The sequence below is a fragment of the Aptenodytes patagonicus genome, chromosome 5 (assembly GCF_965638725.1).
Source record: "Aptenodytes patagonicus chromosome 5, bAptPat1.pri.cur, whole genome shotgun sequence".
In the NCBI taxonomy this organism is placed as follows: Eukaryota; Metazoa; Chordata; class Aves; order Sphenisciformes; family Spheniscidae; genus Aptenodytes; species Aptenodytes patagonicus.
Window position 1 is genome coordinate 79,716,316 of NC_134953.1, and position 27,574 is coordinate 79,743,889.

At 39.4% G+C, this 27,574-nt stretch overlaps 1 long non-coding RNA gene across 1 annotated transcript in view; it reads right to left on the reverse strand.

Moving 5' to 3' along the window:
• Window positions 1–11,445: 11,445 nt before the first annotated feature.
• LOC143160535 (uncharacterized) overlaps window positions 11,446–27,574 on the reverse strand; it is a 47,801-nt gene continuing 31,672 nt past the window's right edge. Inside the window, exon 3 of the long non-coding RNA XR_012995397.1 lies at window positions 11,446–12,033. This is a non-coding gene — a long non-coding RNA (uncharacterized LOC143160535). The remainder of the gene's footprint in view (window positions 12,034–27,574) is intronic.

Sequence of the window (27,574 nt, forward strand, 5' to 3'; positions counted from 1 at the left end):
AGCTATCTGGTCTTATTGTGGATATGAAGAGCAACTTCCTAAATTGGAATAAAACCAGTTCTTTCAAGCTTTTTGCACACCTGAAAAGCTTGTGCTTTTTCTCCCTTCTGGATTCTCTCCACACATCTTACATGAAGTGGGATGCCCAGAGTGTGATACGACCTGCTGGCAAAGTCTTGACCTGTGCTCTGTAGAATGGAAGGATTTCATTTTATGTTACGTCTGGCATCCCTGTCTATACTCCAAATAGGATATGTCTTCTTCACATAAAATTTTGTCAAACTCTTTGATTTAGGTTCAGTCTGTGATTTTTAGTGTAATTGCTGTTCTGAAAGCCTCTCAGCTAAGTTCAAGTCATTGCTTATCTGCATCTACATGTAGTACTTTACCCATTTAAATGTAAATACAGTTTGAAGTTGTTTCTTAAGATTAATCTCTGTTAATTTTCAAGGCATAGAAAACTGGCATTTTCAGCTGTGCAAGATAAAAAAATGCATTGTATTTGTGTTCAGAGCTATAATAATGTCAATTCTAATTCCCAAGGCAGCTTGGCTTTTAGAGCTGGTTTTGAATGCCATCAACGGAAGACTTGCTTTCCTGGCAGCTGATTAAAATTTCAGTCAAATCATAACGAATCATGTCTGTGACAGAGAATTGGCATAATGTAATAATGTGTGTTGCCTTAAAATACCTCTTAATGATGAAGGACCTGTCTACGAATAGAAGACCAATTTCACTGAACTTAGCTTAAAAATTGTACTTTAGTTAAAACAACACAAATATGCATGAGAGTCATCTGTAGGATTGTGTTTTGACTGTTTTTACTATGAGGTAGTAGTATTCGACACTCATCTGCTAGCTTGCACTCATTTAGAGCTGCATTCAGGAATGAATGAAGTAAATGAAGATTTTTTTTTTTTTTCCCCCCTTTGCTTTAGATGAGCTGAATGAAGTCCTTAAAGAGAAATAGTTATTTTGGGGTTCTAGCTACTTTATCTTGTTTTGCACACTAAAAACCTGATCTAGTGGAAGGTATCCATAGGCAGGGGGGTGGAACTAGATGATTTTTAAGGTCTCTTCCAACCCAAACCATTCTACAATTCTATAAAATGACTAGAGAGGATTTTTAGCAGTGAAACTCCACTTTAAACATGAGGCTTGCTTAGGCCCTAAGAAACCCAGACATTCAAATAAAAGATTAAGCAGCATACTGCAAGCCTTGCGTATTTCTCTAAAGGTTGTCAATCTGAAAGTTGTCATGTTTCTTCTGATGAGCTTTTGCGCAGAGGATCCAGAGTTCGTTTCTTCTGATAATCCAATAGACAAAACTAAAATAGCTATGCTTGCAGGCAAAGGCTTCACTTTGATGGAATGCCAACAGTCATTGTAATTTGTAGTTTGAATTTAAGATTACTAGTTTCCCAAAACAATAGGCTGTGTCCCAGAAGGACGTTGTTATCAGGTCCTTGTTAGTAAATGGCCTTACCGTATGCAAGTGCTCACATTCTCTTTTTAGGAGTGTTTTTAAGTAGTCTTATGATGCTGTGAAATAACATTTCATAACAGTAATGTGACGGAATTATTAGCTCATTATATATTGTAGTAACTTTATGCATTTAAAATACAACTTTAGAAAAACAGTATATGTGGAATAATCACAGAAATAATTTCCTTTCTGATAGTGAATAATGTCAATAGCTCTGCTTGTACTATTTATAGTAGCAAGTTGAAAGGAAGTCTTCCAACCTACTGCGTAATTAGTACATATTTTCAGGTTTTTTTTCCTGACCTGCTATCCAGTTCTTGGAGGAAGAAAGAAAATGAGTGAGACACCTAACAGCACAAACGTCCAAATCTGCAACAGGAAAGCAAAATAAATATGAAAAATTAATCCCTTTGGGCCCTGGAGTCCAATTTTCCAGACAAGCTCCACTGGAATCCACTGGTACCACTGCCAAGGAGTTAAGTTCCCTTGATATATTCTGTTTACTCATCCAATTCACTTTGACTTTTTGGTCTAGTGTGTTTGATTCCCCGCCTGCTGAAAACATATCAGCCTATTTCATTTCTAAAGACAAACCAAAATAAGCACGCTAGCTGCATGGGCAGGAAACAATCAACTTAAAGCACTTCCCTCTGCTTCTCTCTTATGCTTTTGTTTTTGGCAACAGTAATTCAGATAGCCAGGTAAAATGCTACGGGAGCTAGCTGATGCACGACCTCAGTTATCATCGGTCTGTGTGTCTGGTCAGAAGCACAGTGCTGTGACAAATCTTCATACCCTCTCAAACGCTTGCTGAACTCTTCTTGGGGCAGGGATGCGGTGGATGTGAAAGGTTGTCTTAGTAGATACCAAGAAAATGCGACAAAGACTGTAGTTCCTAGTATGTACAACTCCTTACGGTGATGCAACTGTTTCTTTCTTGACTTTTGAAAATATTGTTCCCCATGCCAAACCCCCCCACACCCCCAACAACCAACAAGCCAACCAACAAACAAAAAAAAAATACTTAGGAAGTATTTCTGAAAGAGCCATACTTGACTCCACAGCTGTAAACTGCTGACCTCTTTCTTGATGGGAGAGAGATTCCCACTGGCAGGAGAGCTCATGTTTTTTCAGCTTTACCTTCTCAAGAAGGAAAAAAAATTGCAGTGTAGAAATCAGACATTAAGAGGGGAAGCTATTCTCAAATTCTACCCAAGCAATGCCTGGAAATTGTGACAGAAAGTTGGGTAATGATGCTCACTTTCAGCAGGTATATTATCCGATTTGATATTTTTTTTTAAGTGCTTGGAAAAGCAAATTGTGTGCATTTTCCTAGCGAGCTAAATAGTAACACTGCTTGGAAACTAACTTTATGGTGTTCAAATGCTGATGTTTGCCCTTAGGGAAAAGAAAACATCAGTTGTTAAAGGGAGATGTGAAATGTATTTGATCTCATAGTGACCTTCCACTGGAAGGAGCAACATTTTTGTTTTGAATAAATGAAAATCAGTGATAATAGGATAATTGTTTGAATAACCAAATTGGATGTATTTACAGTGAAAAATGCTGTACCTTTTCAAGTTCGCTTTCAAAAAGCTTGTGTATCACACCTGAAACTTAAAATGTCAAGTGTTTCTAATATGCCACTTGCGAATGCTGAGGAGGGCTCATTTTAGATGCTTGTGTAACACTGAATTCATATTTAGTCATATGTAAGGGAAGCTGGAAATTGCAGGCAGTGCTCTAAATAGTTATGATTTTCTGCGAGCTGCTCATGAATGGTTCTTCCATGAAGAACAGACCCACAGACTCCAGTGTCAAAAGTAGGACCCTAAAAGACAAACCAGCCTGGTATCCACCAGCAAGATGAAGCCTTCTCTCAGCGTTTTATTCCTCTAATACACCAAGTGGCTCGAATTAAGTTCATCCATAGGTAGTGTAGCTTGAATGAATTTTGTTTGGAATAGATTGCCCAAATAATCAATACAGTAAAAGACGTAAAATAAATTGTAAAATGGCAACTGAAATGTGAATGGTGCAAATAAACTCGATAATGAAAGTAGACACTGGTAAGGCTTGGGGCGCTGCTAAATGAGCAGTGTTGTGTTGTCTAGATTTCACTTCTTCATTGGGCTGGACTGACTGACATAAAACTGGTTAGCAGCTGGTATTGTGCTGTTCTCTTTATTGACGTGGTTTCTTGTATAGTGATGAAATGTACTTTTTATTAGATGAAAGATATGTACCTGGTATGTGACGTGAGGTCAGCAGAGAATTCCTCGTACTATAACTGGCTAGTCATTTGTCCATTTGGTCCAAAGAAATATTCTCCCACTGAACTAACAATAGATTTCTTAGCTTAGTGGTTCATTGGAAGATGGAATCCAGCTGCTTGAAATTTGAATAGTCAAAAGCAATGTTGCTTAAACTACAGTTTGTGGAGTCTTTGTGGGTCAGCGGGATAATTCCTGGGATCCGTGATACACTAACAGTGATGCTTTTTCCCGGGAAGCCAGCAGTCCCCTCCTGTCAAGTACTGGCTGTGGGTCTGGCTTTATGGAGGAGACAGTCTGGCCAGGAGGCAGTCATGGGGCTCTGGGGAATGGCAGCTGTTGGGAGCTGGCCATGTTTAATTTGCCCTGGCTCTTGCAGCCCGTTTCCAGCCTGTGTTACTGTTGGGCCAAAGGGTTTTGGGTGTGGGCTGAAAGCAGGCTCTGGGCAGATCTGTTGCACATTGATTGTACTGCCCGCAGACCAGCGTGTGTGTCTCATGCTAGCATCATGCTAGAGTTATAGTCCACATACCAGTAATATGAATGTCCTGCCTGCCCTACCAGAGAGATTAGCTACCACTGTTGAAATGCAAAGTTTATAGCTTTGACTTAATTATTTACCTCAGTTGTATTTTTTCCAATCAGTCTATTTTTCTCCAAGAAAATACAGTATGATAATAACACAAATGCTAATCTGTGATTCAGTGGACGCTCGTTGCTGTAAGACTGAATCAGAAGCCGTCTAATTAACCCCTTGAATATTTTGGAGTGTGTTCATGCATAGAAATTCAAGTATGGGTGGAGTAATCAAAACTCCTGCTGCCCTTTATTCTGGAATGAAGAGCAGCTTAGATGTTAAGTCACCACATATCTTTGCCTTGCAACCTTTTGTTCTTTATTAGCAGAGAATAACATTTTTATCCCAGAGTATAATTGTGTTCCCAAGGTTCAGGTCATTCAGATCAGTCCAAATAGAAGAAGAAAGCCGGCCAAGAGTACATCTGGAAACAATGTCAAAAGCAGACAATTTCTGTATGCTGAGCTATTTGGAAGATCTGAAAGTTGAACAGAAAGGGCTCACACCTCTGATGTTCCAGTAGAGTAGCAAAACGTTTGAGTCACCCCTGTAATAATATCTGCCCCTTGGACTGTTCTCAACAGCTGGATGTTTATGGTGGTCTTTGTTATTAAACTTTTAATCACGGGGTACTCTTCTAATTAGAGTAATTGATCTCTCATATGTCTGTATGACCCTACCCTGTTCATTTTGGGAGATACAAATGCAGCAAGCCACCTTATGAAAATAATGCCCATAACAGAAAAAGTGGTTTCTTGATATGCCCTTACAGCAGCCAATTGAACCAATTCCATCCTTAGCTTTACTGTTACGAGAGAGTATTTTTCTAGGCTCACAAATCCCAAGCACTTTACTGATATCATTACAAGGTCCCAGCTTTCATACACAATTACATATAGCTTTTTTGTTGCCTTGTTTAATTTTTCCCCAGCTTTTCTAAAAGTTAATCTGGCAGGCTGTCCTCTTGCTACCTCTGCAGCAGATACTGGTTTTTTTTTTTCCTCCTGGACTTCACAGCAGAATATGCTGATCCAGGGTAGCTGAGCTGGCTAAAGCCTGAGCAGGGCAATTTTATGATGTGTTTAGCCGGTGCCACTCTGGTGCCCAAAACCTGACATTGGCCTCCGACTTTGGGTCATTACACTCATGAAACGAGGCAAGAGGATTTTGTAGTACCGCACTTCCTTTATTTTGCAGTCTTGCTCATTCTCTCATGCCGTCCTCTCTGTTTATTCCTGAGCTTGTGTGTGGTGTTTTTCAGTATACTTAACAGCTGCCATTCTCAGACAGAAGCACCCGTCTTTTTAATGCCCAGTTTCAATAACTTCAGATTCTTCAATGCATTCTTCAAATGCACCAAACTTTTTTGTGCTTATCAGGAACCCACTTAAAATCTTAGGGCTGGGGGAAGGGTAATAAAGGTAGAAAAAATCAGCTGCATTTTCTTTAGTTGACTGGAGCGTAAGACTGTAGATCTAAATCTTATATTTTTCTCTCCATATTGTACCCATTTACCTTTGGGGTCTTAATATCCTTCCTGCTTCCTTTGCTTTCAGTTCTGCATCAGGGCTTCGTTCAGTTCGGTATTGTATTTCTAACAGGAAGAAGGGAAATAATTCCGCAGATTAAACGATCCAAAGCAAAATATTTTCATACCCCTTGTGTTGCTATGTTTATAGATGTTATTGTAAACAGTTTCTCATTCTTTTAACTATCCTATACTGGATCTGCATAATTAGTGTTGAATGTGCTGGAATAATTTTAGGTCATTACTCTTTTCAGAATATAAGTAACTCTTCTGCAGTTTTACAGAGCATACATTGATGTATTTTATTGTTTTTTTGTTATTGTACTGCCATCGTTAAAAGTTCCCTGTGGGATATCCACAGCTCCACCTTGTCTTTTTCTTTTCCAGATCGCTTCAGTTATTCAAATTCACCGTTCAATCCAGTGAACGGGATTCGTTAGCTTGGCTTTACTGAATTTTAAACTGAAATCGGATTTTGAAATACTAACAAATGATTGGCCACTGCCCTGACTGGAGGCCTGGCTAGCCTCTTCTGACATGACACGGCGGGGGGTTGGACTAGATGACCCTTAAAGGTCCCTTCCAACCCAAATGATTCTATGACTACCGCAGGTGCCTTTCCCTCTCGATTACTCCTTTTTCTGGCAGACGGGCTGTTCTGCATCAGCCCTTCCCATTTTGCTTTTTTTGCCTGTTTAAATCCTTAACCTACATTCCCCATTGGGCTGTAACACTTCATTACTTCTGCTTTGTCCCAGCACTGCACACTTGGCTGTACGCTTTGCCCAGATCAGACTGCTGAGAGAAGTGCAAAAGTAACAGTTCAACAGTCTATACTGAAAATCACACACTTGGCCACTGTACTTAGCACTGCTTATTTCCAGCTCTTAGCTTTTGACATATTTTACTTGTCTTAATGTTTCATAAAGGAAGCGATAGAAGGGTTTTCAAATTTTTCTACCTGAGAGGTTATCTGTTTTCACCTAGCGCCTGAGTCTGAGCTGGCCACTATTTTTCTCATGAAAACTTATGCCAGGAAGTCAGATTCTCCCTTGGCAGAAAACATCCCACGCTAGTCCCCGGTTTTCTCATTTTAAAAAAATAATTAAATTAATCAACGTGAAACACTTCACGTAAATTGTCACACACTTCAGGAATCACCCTAACGTTTGTTGGACTGCACTATGGCAAAATGGTTGAAGGAGCTTTTATAGCAGAGAGAGAAAGAAACCGGTAAAAGAAGATAAGAGGTGAGTTCTTGGGGTTCAAGAACTCTGGAGGGATCATTCTGAGGAAAAGCAAACTGCCAAAAAGAGACTTTGCACACAATTATTTCCACGCATTGGATATTTGACTTTACAAAACTGACCTGATTAGAAGTAAAGAACACTAGTACCAGGAGGATCTGAGAGAAGTGGACTATGCTAGTGATCATGTCCAAAAACTTACTTCACTTAGTACTTCTGCTCATCACAGTCTCTGGTCTTCCTCTCCTGTCCGTCATGGTGGTCCATGATATTTTTTTCCTGTTTAATGTAAATACTAAGTTTGGTTGTATTGTCTTTTTGCTCCTGGGAGGACAGCGATCTGTCAGGTACAGGCACGTTACAAGTAGAGCCACTTGTAGGTGATAACAAGACATTTGATTTCTTTTAAACTTTTTCTCATATTCTGAACTCCATCCCAGCTGAGCTTTCCCCCTAAAAGTTTGTATCTTTTAAGTGCCTTTATTGGCTACCTTCCGAGTTTTGTTTGTTTGCTTTTCTGTAGCAAACTCTCTGCTTGGAGATCCTAGCTTTTTCCATTCCAATTACAGTGTAGATGAAGCCCTAGCAAGTTGAGTTTGGCAGATGACCAGTATTTGTTATAAAGTCAGGAAGAGTGTGCATCCAGCGTCTGGACTAGTCATGCTGCAGACATCATCCAGTCTATGAGAATAAAATGATTGTAGAGAGTCCAAGAAACATTTTAGGATGTAACTAAATAACAGCACTGAACGTGGGTTCCTTTTGTAATTTAGAAGGACTCTAGCAGAAAGAATCCTTAAATGCTTTTCAGTGTTTGGTGTCAGTCACTAAATAGTGAAATTCGGTTGGATTTCACAATTAGAGTAATCTAACAGGTAAATGAGTAGAACAAGTATAAATAAATATACTTGTTTTTTCCCTACTTAGAAAGGGAAAAATCATGATAAATTATTATATGGTTCAGTTAGCTAATGGGAAAAGTTCAGATAAGAGTTTAAAAGCCCATGAAACTGAACAGTACTGTATTAGAGAATTTACTTTTTAACCATGCTACTTTGACTTCCTTCATGCTGGCAGATTCATTGTCATAATTAAATGTGCTTTTTTTTAATGTGTCTGGTACAAAATAGTTTTCCTTGGTTAAGTGGCAAAATACAGCTGTTTAAATTTCTCTCTACTTCTAATTGGACCCCCTGAGCTTTGCAAAACTAAGGACTGTGACTGAACGGATCTCATTTCCTTTTTAAAAAGGTATCAGCCAACAGGATACAAAATGAAAGGAGCTCAGTAAAGAAGTCTTCTTTTATTAACAGAGATTAAATCCTTCCCGCTAAAGTCAAGAGCGAAACTCCCCTTAACTTCCAGAGGGGGCAGGATTTCATCTCAAGTGAAAGTAGGATGTGAAACTTAGATTTCCCATTGGCTTTCGTCCAATCTGTGTCCCACTGGAGGTGGGCACCTTGCAGTGCCTTAACAGAATACGATGATACTGCCAGCCCAAAAATTAGACAGCGTCCAGACTAAAATGAATTTAAATTATACTGAAATTTTAATTGTTTTCAGACACTTTACTTGACACTCAGATACTTTGATTAGTGTAGAGTCGAGGGATATATAGGTTGGTAGGGTGGTTCTCAGGCTCTACTGAAGATCATTCTGCCTCTGTAAAAAAATACCAGCTTTGAGGTACAACATAGTGTTTATTGCTTCCTGATGAAACTGATATATTGTTAATTGTAATCTGGGTGAGTCACATTTTTCTTTGTTAGTCATTCATACTAACTATGTAAACAAGTTCACAAACATTGTAATGGTGTATTTTTACACGTTTTAAAGACTAATTTTAGTAAATTTGAGAGACTTCTGATAGAGGCAATAATTCAGATGCAACTGAAATAAGTAGTAGTCAGCAGTTTTGATAGTTAATGCACAGAGAGACTCAGATGTGGAACTCTTGCATGAATTCTGTAACAATATTTTGCCTTCACAGGCCTTGTTATCTGGCATCCCATGTTGATCCTGGTGGGAAATAAAAAAAATCTGCATAGATATGTAGCACACTGTCAATAAATACTTCTGATCTGTAAAAATAATTTCTAATTTACCTGCTGCAGGATGTTTCCTATGTCCAAATGCAATGTTTCACGTGTTTGCTTTAGCAGTGATTGCTTTAGCAGAAAATGTCGATCCATGGAATGACTCCCGTGTATGACTGGGGGTATTCTTTCCAGTCTCTAGAGTGTCATGAGAGAGACCCAGACACGTTCCCTTTGTTGTTGGACCTAACAATGTACATTACAAGTGTATTTACCTCCCTAAGCAAAACTGTACTTATTTATGTACTTATATATGTATAACCTATTTGTCAATAAGAAAGTACGCGTCTCACTTTTTCCTTTATGCTAGAACTTTCATTATCGTAAATCCTTTAATAGTTCTTTTCTGTGAAGCTCATGTGCATTTAATTAGAGTGTATACCAATTAAGAAATACAAAAGAAGAGGAGACTGTGTTGTGGTCAGGCAGCACTGATCTGTGCAAAACTTGTCTACAGACTGGGATCTTGCAGGGAGCTAAAACAAGGCAGGTTCCATTTAAGCACCCTCCAAAGGCTGGCTAATATCTACCAGCAACTTTAAGGTTTACAGCCAAATAAATGTGTAACATTAATTACAAAAAAATCCCATTTGCCTTTCCTAATGTTAGACCTCTCAAATTAGACCTCACTGCACATGGTCTTAATTTTTAAGTCCCTACCTGAAACACGCTTTTTGCCTTCAAATTCCCCCCAGCCCATCTTGAAGAGTAAATGTTGCATTTGTAAAATGGTAATTGTAACCCAGACATAAAATGTGCGTAAAAGAGCAAAACTGAATGACAAATATTGTTTTTTTTCCTTATATCCATGCCTGTGTGTTGTCTCCTTTAACTTGCAAATACATGGTGGCAGGATCCCTACCATTCCCAGGAGCCACTCAGTTGCTTAAAATCCTTTCACTACTGCTGAAGGATATGACATGGTCATTACCATCAGAGTAAATATTTGATAATAATCTTTATGTGAAGCGGGTGAACAAGAAACAGCTTTTTAAAGCAAAGAAGAAAAAAGATTCCTAGGCAGAGAAATACAGTCTTGTTTCTCACTCCTTTTGTTTAGAAATGGAAAGTAGGAGGCCTAAAGGACAAAATATATATAATCCAATTTTGAGGACCAATACATGGTGTTGATGGATGTGCCGAGTCTACTGACTTTATTTGCTGGCACTAGTATTTCATAGGCCTTTCAAGCGGAATTTACTTGTCACCTTAGACATTAAGGCAGAGATATGTGAGCCAAACTCTGGAGATATTTAATACTGGCAACATCCAAAAACATTATTCAATCATTATTCACTTCTGTAGATGGAAACTGCTTGCTCCTTGACCTTTAAAATAATTCATTGTGGCAAGCTAGCTGAATCTAGCTGAGTGTGAATGCAAACATATATCTGTATTTAATATGAGGATTCCATCAGTATTCCCAGAACATCATCTCCAAAAATTACATTATTTCTGAAAGAATTTATTGCTCTTAAAAGTAATTTTCTTTTCTTGAATTCTAAAGTAGGGAATTTTCAGGTGGTGCAATTGGTAGCTTTCAATGATTTTTTTTAGTAATGAGGACACCGTTTTATGTATCCAAGAACAAGTTAAACAGCAGTATTTAGTTACAGAGATTGAAGGCTTTTTTTGAGGGCAAAAAAGGAAGACTGGAACTGGACTTACACAGCATATTGTGACTAGCTGGCCCAGAACATCAATTACATCTAGAGCGTTTTTCTCTTTTTTTTTTTCCTCACTCAAAGCTGTTTAATTTGAGTATGTTAAAAGGACAATAGAAAGATGAAAAAACATTTTTTTTTCTCCTTCAGGTAAATGTTGTATTTTCATGTCTGAGAACCTATTCATTGATTATGTTGATACTGGCAACATCAAAGCCATTTTTTTAAATCTTCAGTATGTATATACATCATGACTAGTACATGAACTGAGTCCAATCCATTTCTCGAGTTATTTATGCCTCCTCTTATGGGAAAATGAGTAAATAAATGCAGACATGGGAAAAACTTGTGGCAATGCACTCCTTATGAATGCACACTGGCTTTAAAATAATGAAATAAAGCTATCAAGGCACACAGGAAAAGTAGAAAAGAACATAGAGATTGTTGTTCTTATATTCCTATATAGACACAAACGTCTGAGAAGCTGAGGCCTTACCAATGTTCTTGGCAGTAGCAAATCAACAGCAGTAGTTGCAAGGCAGGAGTAGTGCCCTCACCCTTTATTTCCAGCCCCCTCAAATAAACCCTTAAAATTATTCATCACACTTTTTAACAGGAGTATATCGCTTTTGGAGAATAAGCGTTTTGTCTCTGCAGATTTGGGGGGGGATTGCTGACTAAGTGGTGTGGCTGGCCGTTTTGTCCTTTCTACAGCCAGCCTTTGGTATGAACAGGCATCAGAGCGACCTGCTCCAGCGTACCTGAGCACTAGGGTGGGAGCGGTAGGGACAGGGAAGAACAGGCCTTCTCTTGGTTGCCGCATACTGCTTGCATGCCATGGGAAATTGTACTGGTGAGTTACTGACTCAGAACTAAGGAACGAGGCCAGCGCGTGAATTGCAGTTTGCCTATTGAGAGAGCGAGCAAAAATTCTTCTAGTTTGCAGTCATGCTTAAACCAGAATTGCCCCCACGCTATTCTTTCTTTTAATTTTGCTTCCTTCACAGTTTCGTGTGCGTTCTTTACGTGTACGCAGGTCTTCTTACTTTGTTTGTGGCAGAAAGCTAGGGCTGTAAACTGAGAGAAGCCCAACTTTTTGTTCTGTGTTTGCAGTGACAAACCCGGTGGGGTCCTTGTTCATGACTTCACGTAAAGTCTGGTCCTGAAAAACAAACGGATAAATAAAATATTTTTTCACTTTTACTCACACAAGCAGCCTTTAACGGTGAAGGTTCTCCCACAAGAGGCAGCGGAGTCCTGTACATAAGGAAGATTTGCAAGGTTGAGTCCCTTGAAGGTACCACTTTCACAACACAAACTTCTGCAGTTTGCTTGGACGACTGATGAATGAAGGAAATTACCGACACGTCTTCCATGGTGTGCACACAGTATGTGTTTACGTGTTTGGAACAGGTCCAGTTTTGCCACCCTTACTGTATGTCGAATTGTACTTCGTTTCTGAAATTCTCTCACTAATTTCGGAAGGACTTCCTTCTTACAAGGAAGGGATCGACTCAGTGAAAAAGCTGCAGGAAATGAGACACTGATGGGCTCTTTAATTATTATTTTAGCACACAGTAACCCTGGAATAACTAGACTTAATTCTTAAAAGCTGCTGATATTCATCTTCTGGAGAGTTAGGCAGAGATTTTTCTCCTGAAGCTGTCATGTAGCCCAGCTCTGCTAGGTGTGTTGGGAATTGTGGTGATAACTATGGAATATAACAAGGGGAAATAAATCAACTTTTTTATTGTGGGTTTTTTTTTCAGACTAATCCAAAAATCTATATCCATTCAGAATAGAGCTCAACAAATATTGAAACATGGAAAAAAAGTATCGTTCCTACCTAATGATAATTCAGAATTGAATACTCATTCCTTTCCCCCCTGTTCCTCCAGCTGTTCCATTAACTATGAGATTAGGAAACACATTATTCACAGCTGAGTAAACTTGTGAAATGTTTCACTATTTTGGCTCTCAATACTGTAGTGAGAGGAATTGATCCAGGATCCTTCGCTATAGCACAATATATGTATTTTTGAACTGTTCAGGAGCTTTTAATAAAATAATTTCTTATTTAAAAATGCGTGTTTATTGAGACCACATCTCATGAATGTTTCATTAAAAAGAGACTGGTATGACTTAATATCTCATTTGGGAAAAAAAAAGAATTTTTTTTCCCTCAGTTCAAATCAATGTTCCTTTCACAGTTTAATCTATTCTTAGCGAACAGAACTTTTCCTGAGTCAGAAGCAAAAACATACACTTTGATCGTGTAGAAGAGCGCTTAGATTGCTGCAGAAGTCACCTCCTTCTTTTGAGAATAATTAGATTTTTCAAAGCAACCCTTCTCAGAGCTTTTTGGCCAGGGAACCCTTGTTTGCTGTTCATACCACGCTCTATACGAGTATTAAATGTGGAAAAGGAAATACTAAGAATAAAAGAATTCTGAAGTAATTCTAGAGCAAGGTTGTAACTTCCTTGGGTGAGTCCCTGTGATTCAGAGGAGCTAATCTTTGTGCACATCTGTAGACCTGGGCGTGCGGTATTCCCTGAGCCTGGCCTGGCTTCCTTTCAGAGGTAGCAGAGGGGGACAGGCAGTAGAGTTCTGCAGTGTAGTTTGGTAGATGCCGACTGGAAATGAGGGCTGTCCCCTGCTGCTGGGGAATCAAGCCATGGTGCGCCCCTTGAGAACTGTATAGAATCATTAAGATTGGAAAAGACCTCTAAGATCATCGAGTCCAACCGTCAACCCAACACCACCATGCCCACTAAACCATGTCCCTAAGCGCCTCATCTACTCGTCTTTTAAATACCTCCAGGGATGGGGACTCCACCACTGCCCTGGGCAGCCTGTTCCAATGTTTCACCACTCTTTCAGGAAAGACATTTTTCCTCATGTCCAATGAGGAAAACTTGAGGCCATTTCCTCTCGTCCTATCGCTTGTTACTTGGGAGAAGAGACCGACCCCCACCTCGCTACAACCTCCTTTCAGGGAGTTGTAGAGAGCGATGAGGTCTCCCCTCAGCCTCCTTTTCTCCAGGCTAAACAGCTCCAGTTCCCTCAGCCGCTCCTCATAAGACTTGTTCTCCAGACCCCTCACCAGCCTCGTTGCCCTTCTCTGGACACGCTCCAGCACCTCGATGTCCTTCTTGTAGTGAGGGGCCCAAAACTGAACACAGTATTCGAGGTGCGGCCTCACCAGGGCCGAGTACAGGGGCACGATCACTTCCCTGCTCCTGCTGGCCACACTATTTCTGACACAGGCCAGGATGCCATTGGCCTTCTTGGCTGCCTGGGCACACTGCCGGCTCATGTTCAGCCGGCTGTCGACCAACACCCCCAGGTCCTTCTCTGCTGGGCAGCTTTCCAGCCACTCTTCCCCAAGCCTGTAGCGCTGCATGGGGTTGTTGTGGCCAAAGGCAGGACCCGGCACTTGGCCTTGTTGAACCTCATACAGTTGGCCTGGGCCCATCGATCCAGCCTGTCCAGGTCCCTCTGCAGAGCCTTCCTGCCCTTGAGCAGATCAACGCTCCCACCCAACTTGGTGTTGTCTGCAAACTGACTGAGGGTGCACTCGATCCCCTCATCCATGTATCTTAAGGTACAGCATAGAATATTTTTCCAGAGTATAGGCAAAGTTAAGAGCTTTTTCTGTGATTACTGCTTTAGTGTCTGCCCCAAGGTCATTCTTTAATTGGTAATAAATAATTAATCACAGAGCTGATATTGAGAGAATAGTAAGGTGGAAGAAAGATTAGCTAAAGAATATTCTTCTAGGCAGAGTTAAAAGGTAAAGGAATTATTTAACGTCAGCAAGAGTACAATAAATTGTGTCTAAGGCACTCGCACATATGCCTCACTTCACGTATCTCTGCAATTTCTTGCGTGATTATCAATACTTTTTTCGGAATCACAGTTCAAAAGCCCATTATTAAGTTCTATGAAATAACATGCTCTAAAAATCTATTAATTTTCTTATTTAATTTATGTGGTAGCCACATTTAGGATCTGAGAGTCTGTTCTTGCTATTTTTCGCTCTGCCCAAATCCACAAATGTTCCTTCCCTCAGGAGTGTGATTTAGATATGGGTTCTGGAAGGATATACTGACTCTAAATACATCACTGACAATTTCTAGCGGTAGCACATTCAGGTGAATAGCCCTGCTGATGTCAGTGGTATTTTTCACTAGAGTTGGGATCATAGACTTGGACTTCTTTAGTATTTTATATATATTTCAGGCTTAAGCGCCCTTTCGTAAATGTGTATTACATGTCAATTTATATGTTTAAAGATTATTTTTTCCACCTGAGATCCGTGAATGCTTTACCTGAATTAGCCCAGTGTGCAGCTGCTTGGAGTTGGCTCACAACAAATGCAGAAGGCAGATATTAATCTTAGATTCCTGCCTTGCGGACAGTTTACTCGGAGATGCCGGGAGATGCCTGGGGCGATTTGGGATTTTCTAATCCGGAGCTAGGCCATTCAAGCATAGACCTCCTGTCTAGTTCCTTTTTGCAGATGAGCGAAAAATAGTACTCACCTAGGAAGTGAGGGCTTTGCCCCTCTTTTCCTGAGCGCGTTCACCTCCTCGCCTGCCTTGCAGGGGAGGCACTGCCAGTCCACAACCTATCCTGTGCTGGCACAGTCCTTCCTCTACTTTTTCCCTCTCCAGATGATTTTCTGAATTTTAGCCTATGTCTGTTTAATGGAAAATGCCCACCTGGTCATGGCAATGGGCTCCAACATCCACATCTCTCACTTGGGAATATACGTTTGAATCCTGTCAGGCTGGAGAGGAGCCTGGTTGGAATTTTGTGGGCAAATAACCGAATCATTAGGTAGTAAAAGGGAGGAACAACTTTTCTTCCTTTTTTTTTTTTTTTTGCTTTGCAGGTGACATTTAAAAAGAAGGTGGGGTGGGGGTGGCTTTTACTGCAGCTTGGCAATTTTCAAGACTCTTGTAATGCAATGGTTAAAATAAATTATAAAGCGGTTACCTGCATCTCATGAACATTTTCAGCTCTTTTAGGTCCTTCTGTAACCCAAAAGCCTCAAGTTGAGTAGCTGGGGAACTGAGATCCATATATAGGAAAAGTGTCTGTGTGTCCGTTTTGATTTTGTTGTTTGGGTTGGTTTGTTTGTTTGTTTTTCCCTAGGCAGGGCTTTAAGGGGGTGGGGAAAGCTGTTGGCCTTCACTTCAAATAGGTGAACATCTGCTGTAACTCTCAAAATGGATGTATATATTTCTGTTATATATTTCTGTGGCCGGTTTTGTGCAGTGAGTATATGATTATGTTGTACTTCGTATTGTAATCATCCGTATCCCTCTCTACTTGCGAGAGAACGCCTTTCTCTCTTTTTTAACATTTGTTCTTTCATAAACCCACAAATGACAACCTAAAGAATAACTAAATATTCACTCTGGCAAACCCAGTGCTCTTTTCACAAATGTCGTGCCTTTTGCATTAGAACATCACATGGTAAACTGGCTTTGTGCTGAAGGACTGATGCGTGTCTAATTGGCAGAGGCAGCATTTTATACGATGTTTAAACTAGAAATGGTTGGAAATTTCATGTGGCAATATATTCTCAATCGATAATGCTGTTTCTACAAACTAGACTTTTTAATGGACGTTAATTTTTTAAAGGTTTTTTTTCAGATGAGGAAACTCAAAATGAATTCAACTCTTTAAAATCTGCTTGACCCAGATCAGAATTTAGCCTTTCTTATCTGAATTAAACTATTCTTTCAAAACACTCTCATAAACTACATAACTATGTTGCGCTCTCAGTACATTGCTTTGAGTCTTTATCATCTTAAATAGGACTCCCCGGTGGCCTATAGTTCCCACAATTTATATAAGATTTGGAAGACCTGGAGCTGCAGTACTACTGCAGATATAATGGTGCAGTAGTAATTTATTAATTTAGAAATTAGTTTAATAAAACCAAAACATTTCAGGTCGCTTTCGCAAGCTGGAAAAAAACCCCACTCAATTCTAGGTATATCACAAAAATAACATGAAAAGGCTAATGTTTCGAAGTTAATTTTTTCAGAATTGCCGTTTTGAAACTATTTTCTTCTATCATCTATATCGAGATGGAGCAATTTAAGTGTTGAAATGCTGGAATTTCTCAGGTGATCAAGATTCTTTGTCTCCAATTTTTGAACATTGCTGCTAATACGCGAGATCTCAAAAGTTCAGTTAAAAAGGAAATGCAAATTGCGTCAGCCATTGTGATGGAATCTGTATGGGATATGCTCATAAACTCACTGACAATAAAGAGTTTATTAGAATAAAAGAAATACTTAAGGAAATGAATTTGAGCACTCAACATAGCAATTACTTAAGAAAATCCAGCATGTGGTAAGTGATAGAAATACGCCCTACTAATCCTTCCATGAATGTTAATAGTTGTGTATTCTGAAAAAAGAGCTTTCATTAATTTTTCTTCCAAATTTGTTATTTTTCTCACATTTTACTCTGATTTCACTAGGTAAATCTGACTATAAATACATACCCAAATGGTATATCAGACTCAAGTAATTATCCATTAGATACAGTACAGATTAACTGAAGGAGAAGAAAAATACATCAACAAGGCTAAATAACCAAAGTTTGGTACATTTTGAGTTCAGGCCTTTATTGGGTGTTTAATCACTTTGACAATGTCAGGATTTTGCATTTATTTAAAAGAATACGTTGGCCTACAGCATTTCTAGCAATGTAATCAAATTCTTGTACTTTATCTAAAGGGTCTGCAAAAAGGTGCTGAAACATTTTACCTTTGCGTAAAAATATTTTTGCGATAAAAAATATTCCTTACAGAGAGAAAAGTTGCTCTTTCCAGTTTTCATACTGGAAGCTGAATATACAGTAGATACAAAGAAAGGTTTTCAGTAGTGTCCAACAGAACACGAGCATACAACTGCTTTTCAAGGGATGATGGGATATTTTGCTGCCTTTTTATGCCATTGAGAATGCTTCCTCTGACTTAAAGAAACGTTCAGTACTCTCTCACAGAACTGGTTTCTATGCTGCTCTTGCTCTTCTGAACTTTCCAAGCTAAGAAAGTAGCTGCTAGCAGATGCCAGTGCTTGTTCTAAAATTTATACGGTTTGACTTGTGTTACTGATGAACCCGTTTAAATAGCTTTCCATGGACAAAGTGAAACAAACTGTTACAACCATATAAAAATTCGAAATCTGTGGGGAACTGGGAAATGATTTTTTTTTCCCAAAGACCTGCTCCAAATTCAACAAATTAATGGAAAGTCTCCCTGTTATTGCTATATGCCAAAGTTTTTGACAGTAGGAGCTCAAGTAGGAGCACATTGTGAATGCTTCTCAATTCCTCATTATACCACCGCGAACAATATTTTAAACAAGAGTTATTCTGAAATAAGTTAAACCTCAAGAATGCTGATGTACTTCACAGACATACCTATTCCTCTAGCTCCTCTGACTCCTGCTGAAGCTGGTGTGCAGATATGTGTTGTAGCAGATGGTGTGCAGTTCAAGTAATTGCAAGCTTCTATTTGATTTTCTAGAAGCAGGAGACTAGAAAACCATTTGTTTGTGGTTTAGTGGATTCAATTTAGAATAAATATAGAACTACACCTTTCAAATCTACAATTTTCACTGACTAACCTTAGCTAAATGTAAAGGACCGCTTCCTTTTTCCAGTTTAATATTTAGTAACCAATATTTTAATGCCTAAAATGCTTTACTAAGTAGAAATACAACTCTATGCTCATATTTGGCAAGAGATTTAATGCCAGAAAATAAGCTTGAAGGAATTCAAGGTCCTGTGGGCCTCTCAAATGAGCTTTCCAAATAACACCAAGTAGGCATGCAGTTTTGTGAAGGAAAAAAAAAAAACAAAACCACCAAAACCCACAAAACCAAAAAGCCAACCAAAAAACCCCAAGTCTTCAAACAAATATATAAAAAGACTTACTTATGAAAGAGGAATTTGACATAGTTATACCTAAAACTTGGTTGCAGTTGTCATTAAGACCAAGATATATGGCCTTTATCCAGGCTGGAATTATAACTTTGTATAACTTTGGCACATATTATGAAATTAGGCTAGCTGAAAGATTATCTCATACCAGTCTTCTACTAAGTCATATCTTTATTATAATATCTTTAGAAAATGAAAAATGTAGTGTTTGGAAAGAATGGAGTAAGCGAAGTATTCTGTCTAAACAGAAACCTGGCAAAGAATGAGAATAGGGGGTTGCAATTTTTCTGTCACTTGGGAAAGCCACCCAAAATTATGACGTGAGAAAGGTATAACGTATCTACTAAAAATGGTCTGCAGAGGAGAACATTAGCCACGATGGTATAGAACTGCAGAGTGAAACAAATATTTGAATTTAAAGAGTTAGTGGATGGGCTAATAAGGGAATGAAAGTGGAATTTTAATAGTGACAGTCCTACTGAAATCCTTTCCTTTGTACTTGTCCTTCTGACAGGGAATTACAATTCCATTTGCGTTCTGTCATCGTTACTGCAACACAGGAATGTGAATTTTAAAGGGTATCTTAAAATAGTGTTTTGCAGTTGAAGAGTTAAAAGAGCATCTACTTAAGGAATATGAACTGATCATAAAAACAAGTGAGATATGTTCAGCAGAGAACAGAATTGTTTGCAATAAAAACAGCACTAAAATGGTTGTGTGAAGCACAGCATGCATATAGCGGAGCAACCATCTACAAAAACGTGTTGTAAGCATGATGAACTGTGAAATACAGAACTACATTAAAAAACATACTAAGCAGCACTAATAGGTGCTGCTGCTGCTGCTAATAAAACGACAGAGTTCTTTACCGGGTTCTACAAACAAAAATAATATTCAAACAAAGCAAGAATGAATGATAGAAAATCCTTGATAGAGTCAAAGTGCCTTGCAATCATACTGTTTTGAGAATTAAATAGCATAAAGAAGTAGACACGGTAGATTTGAACAGGATAGGTTTATTTTACAGAGCAGAAGGCTGGAGTGTAAGAGATGGAAATATGTGTGATGATGTAGGTACGTAAGTGGAGGTCTATGGAGCAGGTTGTCAAACACTTTGCTAAATTGCTTTACAGAAATATGTAAAAGGCGGGATAGCAAGGAGACAGTGTGTCATACTGATGGAGATACCAGTGCAACATTAATGTACGTGCAACTGTTAGCAATAATAACTTGAGTTTATCTGTGTACAAAAAACATAAATCAGACTTTCCACAGGAGAACATTAGAAGCTGCTGAGGAAACACATATTGCAGTTGGCACAGTTGAAAATGTGATCGTGTGTTGGCAAAGTCAAAATTCTTAAAGATTTGTGAAAAAGGCCATCAAATGTTATGTTACAGCGTGAGACCCTCCAATGTACAAAAGTTTGTTAGAGAGGTGATTCTCTATGTCCTTTGACTACAAAATCATAAGAACACCACTCTTTAATTTACAACAGGAATATTAGCTTATATGTCAGGAAAACTAAGTAGGAAATCCCAGTTAGGAAAACTATTAAGAATACCTTAAAGGGAAATGAACACGACACCAGGCTACCCTTCGAGGCTTTGCGATCCTTCACATTTGGGGATAAGGCCAGACAAAACCTCCTTCTATGTGTAGCTGATAATGCTCCATTGCACTAAGGGGTGAGTTCTGCGAGGAGGGTCTCTTACGGTTGTATATTTCTGTGATATGAAAAGCGCTGAGCAGAGCATGTCCTGAGTGCTGCAAAACTTCAGCTTTGTGGTAGGTTTATATTTCAGTGGATTCTGTGCAATATTACTTCAGCAGTTAAGGATGCTGTACCTAATATTTTAGAGATGCTGGATGGATTGGAAGCAGTAATGGATGATCTCCAGCTTGCTTCTGAGATTATCAGCAACAAAAGAACATTCTAATATAGGACAATGAGAATAACCCAAAGGTACCCCATGTTTCACATTGTTGTACCTTGAAGGGTACCTGAGCAGTTTGCTTATAAAACCAAGAGCAAACAAGAGCATCCAATTCCATATGGATTTCAGGATAGAATCATAGAATCATTAAGGTTGGAAAAGACCTCTAAGATCATCGAGTCCAACCACCAACCCAACACCACCATGCCCACTAAACCATGTCCCTAAGCGCCTCATCTACTCATCTTTTAAATACCTCCAGGGATGGGGACTCCACCACTTCCCTGGGCAGCCTGTTCCAATGTTTCACCACTCTTTCAGGAAAGACATTTTTCCTCACATCCAATCTAAACCTCCCCTGGCACAACTTGAGGCCGTTTCCTCTCGTCCTATCGCTTGTTACTTGGGAGAAGAGACCGACCCCCACCTCGCTACAACCTCCTTGCAGGGAGTTGTAGAGAGCGATGAGGTCTCCCCTCAGCCTCCTTTTCTGCAGGCTAAACAACCCCAGTTCCCTCAGCCGCTCCTCATCAGACTTGTTCTCCAGACCCCTCACCAGCCTCGTTGCCCTTCTCTGGACACGCTCCAGCACCTCGACGTCCTTCTTGTAGTGAGGGGCAAATATGTCAGCTTTCTTTTGGTTTTAGGATATGTCAGCTTTCTTTTGGTTTTAGGATATAATTTTGTTACAGTGTTTTAAAATACTGCTTACTAGATTGTGGTAAAATACTGGCTTTGTATAAAGGTGTTCAGCCAGACCCAAACAGGGTGAAAAGCTAGTATACAAAGGAGTATCCTAGAACATAGAGATCTTTCCAGCCTGTCAGGATAGCTAAACAAACTCATTCTCACTTTGTCTGAAATAAATCTCATTGAAATTGTTCTTTGAGCACAGTGCAGAACGGCAATGGGATGACTGACAAGGTCTCAGAGGGACGTTCAGTGGAGAGTCTGAAGTACTGATGAGTGCAGAAAGACCATCTGAGATGCGAACTTACACACAATTGGATCAAATGTGAGAATTACGTTCAGAGCCTGGAAAAAATCGTGGAAGTGTGACTGAGGGAGATGTCATGTGAAGGAGAAAAGCCATATTTGTTTTTTTTTGTCTGGGATTTTAAAATAATATTTTCAGTGAAAAGATGTGGTCACATTGTTGAACCCTGTGTTGCAATAATTTTTGTTCTTAGCAATTATACCACTGTCTCTCAAACCAGAGCATCCTGAAGAAAGGGATATGATAACATTTGCAACTGTAGATGCTGTAAACCCACAGGACAGTGCAAGGTGGGATTAGCTAAGAAGGTGGGAAGAAGAGTAGAGTTCACTGAGGAGCAGGGCACAGGGAAAAATAGCTCAGGAAATGCTGGATTAATCTCTCAACCCACATGCTGCCCTCTCTTGAGTCATGGTTCTTTTGTTTCTTTGTGTCTTCTCTATGGGTAACTAATCTGCAGTCAGCTCCTCTGCTTGGACCATTTATCCTGGTCAGCGGCCAAAAGAGCTCTGAGCGCCCGCTCAGTAATATCCCAACTAATATTTTCACAGTTGGATAAACTGTGCCGCGTGAAAACCTTCGTCGTACCTTTCATAAACACTTGCTATTTTCTGTCTTAACCAGGTACTGCTTGTTCCTTCACTCTGTCCTGGATGCCTGTGGCTTATAAGTTATGCAGACATTTACCAGTACACGGCAAAGAGGACTATTGATTAAATCTGTCTTGGAAGATGAGGGAAATGTAGACTGAGTGTCAAAGGCTAAGAGGAATTTATCTAAAATTTTCTATTCTGCAATTTTTTTAGTTTTGTTTTGTTTTTTTTTTTTTAAAAGGTGCAAATATGAGGCTCCTTTTCCCCATAAAGACCTTGTTCTGTCTCCATGAAAACAGACAGAACAGCCCTACTGCTCTCAGTCTTGAGTAGAGTGACAAAATGAAATCCATATGTCCTCACGACAGGAAAGACAGAACAACTACTACAGTGAGAAAGTATGCGTTAACCACACTGCCATCTGAAAGAGCTTCTCCTGACATTGCTTGATGAGGAAGACAGAGGCATTTCTTCAAAGGCAAAATGCATTTGAGGATCTGATCTAATTAATCTGTTGTGCTTACTTTTTCATACAGTGATCTCATACCACTCTTGACTGACTGGATAGGTCATTACTGTGCTGCACTACCACGGGACTACCATTACATTTATATCTCTGTCTCAGACGTGGCTGACAACGGAATGCAAGTCCAACGCCACCAAACCTGCCATCCTTGCACTTTTCAAATGCCCAGGACTTTTAATGGGAGTTTGTTGCTGAAAGAACAAGGCCAAGAAAAGTCTCAGCCAAAACCAGCTGAGTCAGAACCACCAAAATTTCTGAACAACTGCCTCCTATTTGCATTTGAATTTATTATTTTCAGTTATTTATCAACACAGTTGATATTATTTAAACACGATTGCCCCCAGAAATCAGATAGAATTACTCGCAACTCAAACTTACGGAATCAGATACCGACAGAATGCATCTCTATTTGATGAGCTTTCTGACACTGGAAGTTAAATACGTTTATGGTCCTACATCACTCAACCAGTTTCATAAATCTTCTTCCTTGATTTGACTTATACATGTGAACACCATGCTTCTAGACTTGGATCCATAATTCAGCTGGAATCAGAAATAATAGTCACAAAAAAGGGCGCCATACTTTTGTACAGACCTCTGTTGCTTCTTTTCATCCCAAGAAAAGAGATTGACCCAGAGCACATTCTGTGCTCTGAATGATTTCACTGGTAATCAGGAAACCAGAGTTTCTAGTAGCCAGTCTTCAACGGGATGGGGGTTGCAGGGGTAGGTGGAATACTGCCTCTATCATCTTCTACACACCAAAGTACGAAACAGACACTGATTTCAGTTTGGCAGGAATCAACTTCAGACGGAAGGCAGTACGTTGAAAACCTTTAAACAAAAAAGTATTAATCTTTACTAAAGTGGTATGTGAAGGAAAACATTGCTATTCTAAAATCTTGTCCGTCCTGTTGCTGCAAGCTCTTTATTTATGTATGGAATTTTATACTGCTTAAATGTAACATTGAGCTGAATTTATTTACAATACTGAAGCAAAATTCAGGCCTGTTGTTTGAGAAGAAAGCATTATGGAATACTCTAGCCTGAATAAATGCATCAAGGTTGGTTTATGGTAATACAAGTTAAAAAATGATTAGGATGAAATGTAGACAGCTGCTTACAGTTAAACTCTGAAAAAAGAGTACAGGTTAACAAATGAACTGATATTACTCTGCATGAAAAAGCATAGCTTGATATTTATCCTGGGTTTGTTCATTGATACTCATGTTTATTCAAACACTTGCTTGAGTAAGCAATAATAATATGAGCACCCTGGTCAAAGAAAAATGTATGCATTTTTCCTCTAAAAAGATCATTGCCAAGACCAAGAAAATGAAATCTTCCCTACCTCCTTGCATTACGCCTATCAAATGCAGATTTTCTTTGCTTACTGAGGTGAAATCTCTCTTTAAACAAATCTGTCATCACCAAGGCAATAGGTTCCCTCAGGGGAAAAATGGGGTGAGTAGATACAAATTTCATAAGAAAGAAAAGTTCATGCCATAAATATTAGCAGAGGTAATTTTTGTTGGAAGAGACACTGGGTATCTTCTCTGTTGCTGCTACGTTCTGATTTTGAATCCATGCCATGCTAACCTAGAGTTAGAATGATACCAATTTTAATGTCCATTCTGTTTTTACCTGGAATCCTCACCTAGCGAAACACGGTTGCATGAATGAAAGAAAAATTTCTGGTTTTCTTAAATTCTTTCTCAAAGAGTATCTTTTTTTCTCAAACCATTAATGCATAATGCTAGGTAAGTACCCAAGCATCCTGTTAAACTACTTTCCTAAGGCTCATTTCCCATTTTCCTATATCCTGCCATGTTTTGAAGCACATGTAATTTTAAATGAAGATTTTGCAAAAAACCTTACCACTGTTTTGTTAAATCAATGTATGGTATATATATAAGCAGATATATTAACAGATATCCCTCTGATGACCCAGACTACAGCAGGAACTCTGCTCTGTGTAAGGAATAATAGTAAGCGACAGGGAAGTATAATACATACCATGAAAAAAATGCCTAATAAGAGAGGTCTCTAATCTTAGCTGGCAGAAGCATGACAGTGGAGCTTGATACACTTCGTAGCACTGAGGATTCACCTCTAGAGCAGCTTATATCTATATGGGGAGGACGTAAACGGCCACAGGCTGGCCACACCTTACTTAGATACTTGGGTTAATCTGACTGTTGCCTACTAATGCACGCTTCAAAAGAAAGCCAATAAGGTACTATCAAGTTCTTTAAATTACCTACTTTTTACCCCCCTCTGAAATACCAACCTGTTTATTTGAAATAACAGAATTCATAGAAAGTGATCTTAAAAGGTTTAATAACAACATAGAAATATGTTTTGTCCAAAATAACTGTTTGGAGATTTTATACAGTTAAGATCATAGAAACAAACTGTAATTGCTGGGGTCCCCATGATAGCATAGGCATGTTTTTGTGGTTGGGGCACAACTGAAGATTTCAATTTAAAAAGGCTAAGCGTGGTGTTTTGGGTTTTTAGAAATGACAAATTACAAAACTGCAGGTATTATATTTCCATCCAAATCTTTTTATATATCCGTAAGCTCTTTCATTCAGGATTGGCAATACCATAAGAAAAAAGACAACAGAAGTTGTACATTCTGCACAAAAGAGGGGAACTGAGCCAATGCCTTTTGTTGCTTCTACGTATCCACGCGTGACACTCAATGGTAATTTCTGATTGCGGTAATCACGGGATGATGAAAGAGGTGCAATTCTCTCCCTGTTAGTGGAAGAAGGATCCCTCTCTTCACAAACTGTTTTACGTTAAACTTTTCTAATGGAAGTTGTGTCACTCCTATATTATTTCTGTCCCATTCTCTGAATCTTTTAGTTATTTTTAGTTGAGACCCAAAGGGCTGGAGCATCCTTATAAATCTGGTCCCGAACGGAGGTCCGAAATCAAGTGTGTTAATGCAGAGAGGCACTGGGGCTATTGAGTGATGCTGCTGTAACCCCTGGGTCCCTTTCTGCTTCTCAGTTCCTCCTGGAGAATCTGCTCAGGCTGCAGATAAGGCAAAACACGTGCTTCTGCAAGCTGCCCTTCTTCCTAGCGCACAGCACAGAAAGACTAAGGCAAACGCTCCACAGGAACCGTTATACGAGGAAAATTTTCTCCAGCTTGAAACACTTCATCATCACGGACAGGGAGCAGACGTTATCCAACTGACATACGTAACAGCTTGATATATAAGGGCCGGTTAAAACAGTGTTATCAGCAATGGAAGAAATGGCAATTGGGTCACGTTTGAAAGATAAATACCAGAGTCCTGAGCTGCCTACGCTGTCGGGGCAGCACAGATACCACCTCAGGCTAACATCCAATTAGCCGACTAGCTTTTTATGTAGGTTCTTGAGTTTTGCCACCGCTACGTAGCCAGTAATGCCCAGATCAGCGCGGCTGTGCTTCTGCCTACCTCTCATCTTCTGTAACATAGCGTTCTTCTCAGATGACTTCCAGCAACGGAGAAATGGTAGCACAGATGTAAGCGGGAATGCACCATGCTGAAAAATGATATTTTGCAATAAAAGCACTGGAGTCCTGTACTCATTAAAGGCTTTGTGCTGACTCTGCTACTGTGGGCAATAGCTGGAATAAAAATACTAATTTTTGCACAAATCGGAGAAAAGTGATAGTGACAGATGAAAATAGTAGAGCATTCTGGAGAGAAATGTGAGATTTTGGAAATTTTCTTGTCCTTCCAAATGACCTGGACAAGGAATGGAGGAAATACCCTGCAGTGACAAACCAATAGACCTAGTGCGTCTTTCCGCCCCTAATTTCCTGGATACTGTGGTTTGACAGGAGCCGATATGGCTGCGGTGTGACAGGGCTGCTGATAGACCCGCTGCAGTTCCTCTGTCGTGTGAAAGGGAGCACGTGCTACAAAATCCAGTATTGCTCAGACAGTCTACCTCCCCGAGCAAATGGATGCCTGCCGGCGCTTGAAATGCCCAATTTTGTTTTGTTAAGGGAACAGAAGCCAAGAAGTTATAGCTGGCATGCTCTAAAATCTTTCCCTTGTTTGTCCACAAAACTAGAAGTTGGCTTTTTACTTCAGTTTCATAGCACGGTAACGTTTATTTCAGCTGCACTACTTTCTCACAGTAACAGTAGATGTATAAACTGGTTTTCGGTGGATTGGTAGATAAAACAGGGTGGTTCTTTAGTAATGCGCGATTAATGGTAGGCAATCTGTCAGCTTGAAGTACTTCTGTTGGTGGAACATCTGTGCTGAGTGCAACAGCTCTAACATGTACATGATCGGTATATGGTAGTACAGTACAGGCTCATGAAGAATTATTTGGAAAGCCTGTTCACCAAATATATCACCCTGAGTGAGGTCCTTTGTTGAAAAATGCTTCCAGCTACTATAAGAGTATTCAAATAAAATACAATTTTTTTATGTGTCAGGGAAATATCTGGAGCCCATCCATGAATGGCTGGAAACAGTGAACAGTGTGTTACCAGTGTCGAGTATCAAGGATCCAACTTTAAGTAAATGCTCTTTCTATGTACAGAAGAGCCCAAGCTTTATATGAGTGTTAAACACTCAAAAAGTTGATCCCAATACCTTCATTGGGGTGTTAAATATACTTGATAGCGTCAGAAAAATTGTATATCGCATATTGTGGAA